Consider the following 9,994-nt stretch of genomic DNA (forward strand, 5'->3'; position numbering starts at 1 on the left):
GTTTCCTATTCATCCTGAATGTCAAGCAGATTGTGTAATAAAAGCAGTTAACTCCTTAGGGGTGAGTGAGGCACTAATGCTGACATAAATATGTAGGTGCAAGGGCAAAGCAGAGAGTTAATTGGAAAGAGCAGAGGCTGTTGCAGAACGCAACAGTGAGTGATGCAGCCACTCAGCAGGAGAGAAAGTTGCCTCAGAGAGAACTATGAAGTCTTTCTTCAGCAAACAGAAGTGAGTACTGCAGTAATGGTTTATTACTTGTCCAGAGTGCTACTTCATCACTTGTACAGATTTAATTTGGATGTCTTTCCTTTCCATAGCATAATTAAAAGAAGGCTCTCTGTTCCAGTCCAAAATCCAGGATTTTTTTAAAGTTGGCTCCATCTATTTATAAAACACTTTTACATGTCCTTGTTCATTTTATTTTCACAAAATCTTCCCCATAAGTAAAATGCAAAATGACCAGTTTCCCTTTCTGCCTCTCAAAAATGAATGGAAAACAAATTGTTTCGCTTTTCTATTCTGCTGGATTTTTGAGTGTGAAAAGAAGGGAAGGGAGAGCCAGAGCTGGGCTTCATTTCGTGGGGACATGGGCACATCTCATACAGAACTCCCTCAGTCAGATCAGAGGCAACAATACACATTCTGCACTTTGTTCTGGATTATAAGGTCTACAGCCCCATTCTCCCTTTGCAGGAGGGAGCACAGAGCCAGCACCTTTGAAGCGTATCTCCAGCAATCCTTTATCTACTGCCACTTATAGCTTTGACCACGGATGTCTATGGTTTTGGGTAGAACTACAATTTCTAAAACAGTTAGTTGCAAACTAAAGAAGGCTCTGACCACTATACAGTCTATCTGACATGGGTTTTATAACAGATGTGAAGACCAGGGCTGTACTGTGAGCTTGACAAAGATGTGTGCTGAAGGTAGAAGAGCTACTGTGCTTGTATCAAGAGATGCTTTTGAGGAAATTTCACTTGTCTGCCAGTTAAATTGTTTTGTCATAATTAAGCTTAGAGGTAACATTTGTGTCTAGGTCTGTGCCTGAGGAAGAAGAGCAGAGTCTGATGGCTGGCTTTGAACACAAGAAACTGTTTTATACCAGCTGGGCTGAGCAACGGTTGATCACACTGGGATGCCAAAGGTTAGATGGCAGATTCTGACAGCTCCCCATGACCAGGGAAATTTCTCTGTAGGACCACCTCTAAGTTAAACCAACAGGGACAGAGCTTGATGTAGGCTCTCACAGTGCACTGATGTGCAGTGTTCTCACGGCTCTGCTTGAATGTGTGTGAAACATTGGCTGCTTCTCAAGCCCTTCCCTAGTAAGAAATGTGACTTTCATGTTGAGTGTTAGCTCGGTTCTGAACCATGAGTGGTCTCCTGTATGCCATATAACAATAAATCCCTGGTCAGCATTTCACCTGTTTGAGAAGCCATCCATTTCCCCCTATAAGTTAATCAATGGATCTGATGTATGTCTGATGTGATATTTGAGCAATATTTGAGCATTTCCTCAAGAGCTACTTTCTTTTCCTAAAGTAAGCATGGTCTAGTAGCTGGTTGACAAAATTTCATTGATCTCATCCATTATGCTCCTACTGTGCACAGCATGTGCACCAGAATCTGAAAGAAAAGCTGGCAGTTGGGAAAGATCAGCTCAAAGTCCCAGCAGCAGAAATCTGGGAACGTTCCTGATATTACTTACTGTAATTGTTGGTCATAGACATAATGATTCATTCAGTAAAGTCAATTCAATTGTCTGGCATAGACGATGTCAAGGTGACCTGAGCTCCGTAGCATTCACACTTGTTTTCATTTCTTGCTCCAAAAGTGAATTATCAATATTTGCCACCATATCGTATCAGTGTGCTGCAAGGCTCAGTTTGTGAAAGAAATCTAAAACATCCCAGTGAGAGATTCATGAGAATGAGCATTAACGTTACCCTACAAGTAAAGCAATTCCCATTTTTTCCAAGGCTTTCCTGGAACTTCAACTTCATGAACTGCAAGAACTGAACACAGGTCAAGAAGACGATGGGTTTGTATACAAAGCCTGCAACTGTATCCTCTTTAGAGAATGCCTTCAATTCTTCTTTGCGGACAGATCTTGGGGTCAAATTAGCATTTCAAGCATTTTGTCCTCTGCATGTAATAAAATAAACAGTGCTCTTTGATACTGAGATATGCAAGGGAATACATAGCCAAGGAAGATGTTGACTGGTGATGACAGAAGCAGAAAAAATAGATGTGGAGTAGTGAACAAAAAAAGCGGGAGGGGGAAGGTGGGAAGGCAGCAAGCCAGGGAAAGAGCAAAGGCAGAAGCAGTGATGAAAGGGGAGCAAAGGAGAAAGAGATATGGAAGTACAGCTAAAATACAAACACCAGCATCTTTGTTTGGAGCTGTCTTTAGACCCCTAAATGTCACAGCTATTTCAGAAACAGAATGAAAACTATGTAGTCTAGAGGAGAAGACATACACTCCCTGTCTACTTATGGCTCTAGAGTACTACTTACATATGTCTGGGTGACAGCATAAGGGACACGGATCAATACCTACTCTGGTCGAATCCTAGGAAGTTCCAGTTTTAGCATAACACTCCAGATAACTTACTAATGCTTCAGAGAAACTTAAAAACCTTGATATCCTCTGGGACAACATAAGCAACATAGCAGTGACATCATTGAATATGCAGACACCTTAGGACACAATGACAGATTATAGCATTCTTTCTGTGACTAAACTATACAGAAAAACATGTCCTATAGACATGCCAAATAAAAGAGGGCCTTGGGCTGTGTTCGGGCAGTCATCATCCACCCTGCTCATTATGGAACTTTATGATGCTGTTTCATACTCCCAAATGTTTGTCTCCCATACAAATCTGCTATAGATGAGGTAGCCCAAAGCAACACAAGTGTAAACCCATCAGTATCACCCATCCTAGAGCAAGAAGACTGCCCACACCAGTCTTTTCTTCAGCTCTCCATGTCAGGAAAAGGGGCAGCCCTTCTGCTGGACTGTCTGTAGCTCCACTACCTGGTGGCTTCACAGCAGAGTCCGTGGTGATGAACTTGGTAGTAGTAGCTCATATTACAATGAGAGTATCTTAACGGCAAAGCTCAATTCAAAGCAGAAGATAGCAGGGCCCTTCTTAATTCCTCTTGAGTCACTTCACCCCCACCTCTGAAAGCTAGCCGCAGTGGTTCTGTGCTGAAATCATTGCTCTTCCATGCTGAAGTGAAGAACCTTAACCGCAGCCCCATAAATTCTGCATGTTCATAGAGCTCTTGGTAACATCTTGTTCATACATCTCATTAAGAAACCAGGATGGAAAAAATACAAGACTTCAATCTTAGAGATAAAATAGTGGATTCCTTGAGATCAGAGTGAGATCTCCTTTGGGGGGCAGTTATAGAAGTTTACGCCCCCCTCTCCCACACATGTACAATCACATTCCAAGTCAGGATACTAGATTACATGCAGTATTTTCTCTGACAGCTCTTTTGTCTGGTTTGGGTTTTTTTTGGCTTTTTTCCTTATACTTTATCAAGCTTTCTTTTTCCTCACTACCCATTTTCATCTTTTCTCTCTCAATTATTTTTCTTTCAGATTTTCTCTCTCTTTCCAAGAGGTGCAACTCTACTCAGTGGAGCATGTCCTTTCCCAGGCCTCCAAGATCAACTTAGTTAGCTGCAGGCTAGCTTTGAGACATGGGAAAAGTCAATATCAAGCAACAGGGTTTCCACCTTTTGGCAATCCATGAAAGCAATGTACAATACATGTACTCATCTCCCTCACTATTTCCATGGCTGTTAGACTATTTTTACTATCTGGTTCCAAGAACAAATAGACATAAATGTAGTTCTAGGAACTATAGAGCACAACAACCAGGGGGATCTGTACTCATCACTAGCACAGCAGCTGAAATAGCAGAGAAAGATAGGGACACAGGAAGAAATGGGAATGTCCAAGTGAGAAAGAAAAAACAAAGTATGAAGGGAAAAGCAAAAGAGGAACAAAGAGGCACACATAGGAGATGGAGAGAGCAGTGATCACAACTGAGACAGCCCATGTTTATGGTCAATATTTATACTTATTCTGAGCACGTATAAGCAAAAATTTTAGAGCAGAACAGGAGGACATCCTCTAACTTACAGCCAAAGACCATCCTCACATTCTGCTGCCTCAGTGCAGAGAGTGCAAGTTCAGGTACCAAGGGCTGTTGAGAAACAGTACACTCCAAGGCCTGGATGGCTGGCTGCACCACAACAGCTGTACGCTGCACCTGTCATCTTCTGGAGAGCATGAGGTTCTAGGCATTCAGATACCCCTCTGATAAGGAGGGTCTGTGCCTCGACTTTAATGCTACTCAGGAAACAGCAAACACCTGCATCTCTCTAAGCACTGGAGACTGGTAGAGGAGCTGCACTATCTTCCTGTTCAGGTAAATATGCTGTAATTTCAGAGTATGCTTGGCAGAACCTTTCTAATAACTTTAAATAACTGTTGTTTTTTTTTTGTCACAAGATAAGGAAGCCTGAGTTAAACAAGGGATACTTCATACAGTGCAACAAGCAAGAATATTTCTAGAGAAAGAATGAAAGCCTCCAAAAAAAAGTAAGTACCACTGTTATCTGACAGCTGTGAATTACTACTTGCCTTCTCTCTGAGGCTATACTTGCCTCAAGTCCTGCCTGGAAAACATGGGGAAATGAGATCAGTTTTGCTTGGGGTGTTTTTTTTGTTGTTGTTGGGGTTTTTTTTGCGTTTGGTTGGTTGTTTCATTTGGTTGTTGGTTTTTGGATGTGAACCTATAATTCTCCAACGCCTTCCTCTAATCTCCATTTTGTTGTTTTTGGAAGCTCACAGTGCTAACAGTCTATTTATAGTTGACTGCTTTTGTAGTTTATCTCTGCTATAACACTGTGTCCTTTGTTCTCACTTCGCAGTACAAACCAGAAGGAATCCTGTATGTCTGGGTTCTTACCTTCTATTTGATGAGCATGCTTTATTAATAGGAAGGACAAAACCACTTCCATCTGGCTGCTTAACTGGGCATACATCCTCACTTCATGCTCATGCTCCATCACCTAACACACTACTCAAAATGGGCATTTTTTGTACGTATGAACCTACCACAGGTTATTTTAATTACTTTCAGTTGTTTTAAGACTTATTTGCTTTGAAATGTCATTACACTTACTAAACTGAATTATTATATTTCACCTCTGCTTCTGAGCATATTTAAGACTAATTAAAAAAAAAAGAACAAATATGTAAATAGATGATGTGAAGACCCACAGCAGGACTGATTCAACAAACATTTGAAAATCAAGGCAGAAAGGGAACAGCTTACATTGATTTGAGATCCTGAAATTCTGAGCAGGCAGATGAGCTGAAGCAAAGGCCAGTTCAAGCCTAGTATTTCTCAAAAGTTGCAGCATTCACATCCATTTTCCTGTGAAACAACCCGTGCAGTGACTGGGTGCAAAGTCTGTCACCTGTGTCTTTAGGAGCTGGACCAGACAAAACAATGCAGTGTGAGTCTGGTCAACAAAGTGATACAGGAAACCACCAAGTCCAAACAAGCATTGGTAGGTAGCCCACCTCCGTGCTGGGAAGCACGGAGGGGCCCCCTATGAGGCAGCACTAACAGCTGCTATGTCCCTGGAGAGATGCCTGTAAGAGCTCTGTGGGGCAGCTGGCATTCTTGGCCCCACCTATTTGTGTCTCTGCACTGAGCTGAGGAGATGGCATGGACCAGCTTCATCAAACAGTCTTTTACTGGATTAACTGTCAGATCCTTGAAACTGAGGTTTCAGAGGCTCATCCAGAGATGAGCTTCATTAAAAGATTATTTAGAGGATTATTTTGTACAGTACTTTTAGTTCATATGCTTTTTTTTTTTTCCCATAGCTGAAGTGAAGAGGTCAAGTTCGGTTTTGTTTAATACATAAAACAGCAGTGTTGCCATGTCATCTCCACATAAGCATCAGCAGCATAGCTTCTGGCACCATCCTAACCACTCAACTTCCAAATACCCAGCTGCACACAGCACCAATCCGTGCTGGGCCCACATAGCTGTTAGTATTTCAGCAGGAAGTTAGCAGCTCAAATGAGTTGCTGACCCAGGCACAAAACACAGAGGCTACCATACCACAGATAACAAATAACTGCAAAAACCAGCAGAACCGGGGATGGCAGGTTAGGCTCAAATGGGACAGTCTGTGAGGAGATGAGAATGGTGGGGAAAAACAACTGGTCTGTGGCAGGGGAGCTGCCATCCCAGAAAGCATTCAGGACCTCCCTGTCTGCTGCTCCACAGCCAGTGACACAGTGTCTGAGCTCACCTAGTGGAGGTAGGTGGGCAGCAGCCTGCTTCCTCTGCACTGCTCACCTTTCCCAGAGGAATGCTGTGTGTGTGCAAGCCTTAGACTGAGGGTTCAGGGAGGCTGCGCTGATGGTTGCAGTCACAGCTGGCCCAGTGACATGGCACAGGCTGCTCCCAAGGGGCAGCTGGGGTGATGGCCTGCACGTGGAGTCCTGATAGAAGATGAGGCCTGAGGCAAAGGTCACTGGCTAGAAAAAATTGATTATAAGGCAGTGCTGGAAGAAGAAGCAACAATACATGGCATCAAACTCATTTGGGAACATGACACACGAGGGCTGTGACCTCAGAACCAAGGAGGAAAAGAGGCCGAACAGGAATGGACCACAAAACCTTTACCACAGCACACTCTGAGCTTACAGGGAGCCATGAGAATGGGAGTTTGCATCACCAAATGCCACCATAGTGTCACCACAGTGCTTCGGGTACAGCACAGGAAATTGTTTTTCTAGTGAATTCTCTGTAACTGGAAACCTCAAGATAACCACAGCAAAACAGAAGTTTAAACAATGTTCTTGTGTTTTATCATCTGACTTAACAGTTGTCACCTGTAAATAAGAGCATATACAAGTCTTACAGGATGTTCTAGGTAAAATCAGAGTTCAGGAGGCTGAAATGTATTTTTCCGCACTGGGCAGCTGTCATATTTGATTTGAGCTGGGTTCAGATTTGTGGCCTCATGGTAGCACGGTTCAGCCCTACAGAGGACCAGCATGGAGGGACAGTTGTGCTGAGGTTTGCATACCCTACTCTGTCCATATTCACTGAAGAAGATGCTGTCTCCTGCCTGGCACATTCCTTGACAGATGTATTTCTATCTGCTATTCCTCTTGTGTCTGCAGAACTCAAGAAAACATTTCTCAATGTCTTAAACCACGTGTATAAACTTGTATGGTTTGTCCAGAAAGTACTGGTGAGACTTTCTGGTGAAGTTCCTCGTGGTCTACTGGCTTGGGTATCACCTGTCATCCTGGGGCTGGCAATGAGACCCATGTAAAAGCAGAAATCTGGCATACACCGTATATATCATGTGCACTAATTCAACAGAAGCACGTGTTCACCCAAAGGCAATTAATGTCAGCATTGTGTACTGTGCAAGCTGGGAACTAGTGCTGGCATTACTGGAGTGTTCAATTCTGCTGCAGGTCACAGTAAAGACTTACCCAGAGATCGGGTAGAAAAGTTGAGATCCCAGCATCTTCTGCTGCATTCAAGAATCAGGTGCAGTTAAATATTGATTAATAAACATTGCTGCGATGTAGCTATGACCTGGTCTGAAAAAGCCTGCAAAAGCACATATTTTATCTCTGTGAATAGTTGATAAACTGGATGCACCCCACAGATATAACTCGCTGTCCTGCCAGCAACTTCCACTCTCAGGGACTCATAAAAATGAAACTGAGGCTCTGAATTTCCTGGTACAGTCACAGTCCACTTACTCTTACGTTTCATCCCCATGGGAGCAGCCCAATAACTGACAAGTCATTGGAATCCTGCATTAAATGGATGTCTTGCTCAATACGACTGTCACATTTTATGAGGCCATTCAGTCCAAGATACTTTTCTGCAGAACAACCTGTGCACTGCAAAAGTGTCTGCGCTGCTGGTTCCACCACCTCAGCCTGGGGAAACCACCATGGGTCCAGAGGGATGTACTGTTCTTCTGCAGTCCCTTAACTAATGTGCATGAGTTGGCACCTCCGCTCCATTTACTGAAAGACAGTCTTCCACTGGGAGTTCTCCCAGCTGCAGCTATCCAGTTCCTCATACCTCAAGAGCAGACCCACTCCAGCCCCACAGTAACTCTATACTGGATTTATGGTACACTCGTGCCAAGTCCACTGATCGCATTCTGCTCACTCCCTTTGATGTAAATTAGCTGAGATTTCCATGGCTGATCACTTCAGAAGCTCAGGTATCTCACAAACTGTTCATTCAAGAAGGCAACCAGCCCTACAGATGCTCAGGGGTACCAATATGATCTCACTGAAGCTCATGGGTAGTTTCTTCCCACCTACCATCACCCTGAAGGGGATGTCTAATGATAACCAACATCCACCCGCTGCCTCGCTTCTTGCACCAGAGGCAGTAACTGAGGCTCCTGATCAGTCAGAAGGGCAGCCTCTAAGCCTGCTGGGCAGCACAGCAGTACTAGTGGCCACTGGGGAAGAAGATTCAATCAAAAAACATCTGTCTCAGATTCTTAAGTCATACTCCATACATAGTGTTTGGCTTCAGTGCTGCCTGCTAGCAAGCTTCCTTGCCTTTCATTCTGGACAACCTTCAATTCTCAGCCCAGACTCTTTAGTCTAGTCAGTCACACTGAAGTTACAGAGCCCTGGGGATGAAAGGAAGGAGAGCTGTCCACATTCATAGAATCATAGAATGAATCATAGAATGGCCTGGGTTGAAAAGGACCATAATGGTCATCTAGTTTCAATCCCCCTACCATGGGCAGAGTTGCCAACCACTAGACCAGGCTGCCCAGAGCCAAATCCAACCAGGTTTTTTGGTTTGTTTTTTTTTGTTTGTTTGTTTGTTTTGGTTCTTTTTGAAGCTGTCCATAAACATGTTGATTCCACCAATCATGTGCTATAAAAAATTCAGTGTCTCACCTTCGGTGCTTGTTTAACTATAATTCTATACTTATATATACAAAACCACACAAGGATAGCTGTTAGATGCTTCCAATCCTTGTCCTTTCGCAGTGATAAAAAATATTTAAAAAACAGAGTCTGGACTTACAAATAGTGCAGAAAATGCAAAAACAAAGAAGATGGTGCCTCCTCTGATTGTCACAGTCCTAACAGAAATTTTTTGTTCTAACATTATCCCTCCAATAACTGCTACTATTGAACCAATACAAGGCTGAAATAGAATTCACAATAGATCTGTACCATTCAGTTGATTAATTTTTTATATAAGTGTGTCCATTTTGGCATTAGGCTCCCTGGTAGCTTTCTTTATCCTTCTAGATGCTGTGAGATTACATTTGCATTATCTCATGTGTAGTTGCAATAGGATTTGTGGCACAAGCATGTTCTATTATCTCCTGGAAGTGCAGATGGATATCCAAATATTCATTAAACCAAATTGCAAGACACCAAAACCCAAAAACTAAAGCTAAGGTATGGAAATTAAAGAATGTGATCTCTCAACTTCTCTAGTAGAGAAAACTTATGAGCACCTTCCATAAGAGGTAGTGTTGGAAACCCTGTCCTCTGCTGGGGCAGCACCTCACTTGCACCTGTATGGTGCCAGAGGCAGCAGACCCGAGCTGAGCATCTTGTCAGATTGCTTTCATAGCAGCCACCTTAAAAGCAGGGCTGTTAGAAGTTCAGAAAATCAAGTCTCAGAGTGTTATGCTGCATTTTACCCTATTAGGATTGGCTTGAGACAGTCCACCACTCCAGGTACCTGTATATTGTTGCCTCAAGGATCTCACGGGATTTCATATGGATTGCCCAGGACAAGGGCTGCAGGAACGGTCAGTAGGGTCTGCCATAGGTTGAAACAGAGCAAGAAGATGAAATTAGGGTCTCTGAGGAGGACCAATCGATCTTGAAAGCTAACAGCAGCATCTTCCCATGATCCCCTGT

At 43.2% G+C, this 9,994-nt stretch overlaps 1 long non-coding RNA gene across 2 annotated transcripts; it reads left to right on the forward strand.

Moving 5' to 3' along the window:
- Positions 1-92: 92 nt before the first annotated feature.
- On the forward strand, positions 93-4,624 carry LOC104909710. Of its 2 annotated transcripts, XR_004158891.1 has the most exons (4): positions 93-231; positions 1,040-1,147; positions 1,983-2,044; positions 3,617-4,624. It is a non-coding gene; the product is annotated as an uncharacterized LOC104909710 (long non-coding RNA). The 2 variants fall into 2 exon arrangements; XR_002112066.2 differs by having other exon boundaries at positions 93-1,147.
- The last annotated feature ends 5,370 nt before the right edge of the window (positions 4,625-9,994 follow it).

The sequence above is a fragment of the Meleagris gallopavo genome, chromosome 2 (assembly GCF_000146605.3).
Source record: "Meleagris gallopavo isolate NT-WF06-2002-E0010 breed Aviagen turkey brand Nicholas breeding stock chromosome 2, Turkey_5.1, whole genome shotgun sequence".
Lineage (NCBI taxonomy): Eukaryota > Metazoa > Chordata > Aves > Galliformes > Phasianidae > Meleagris > Meleagris gallopavo.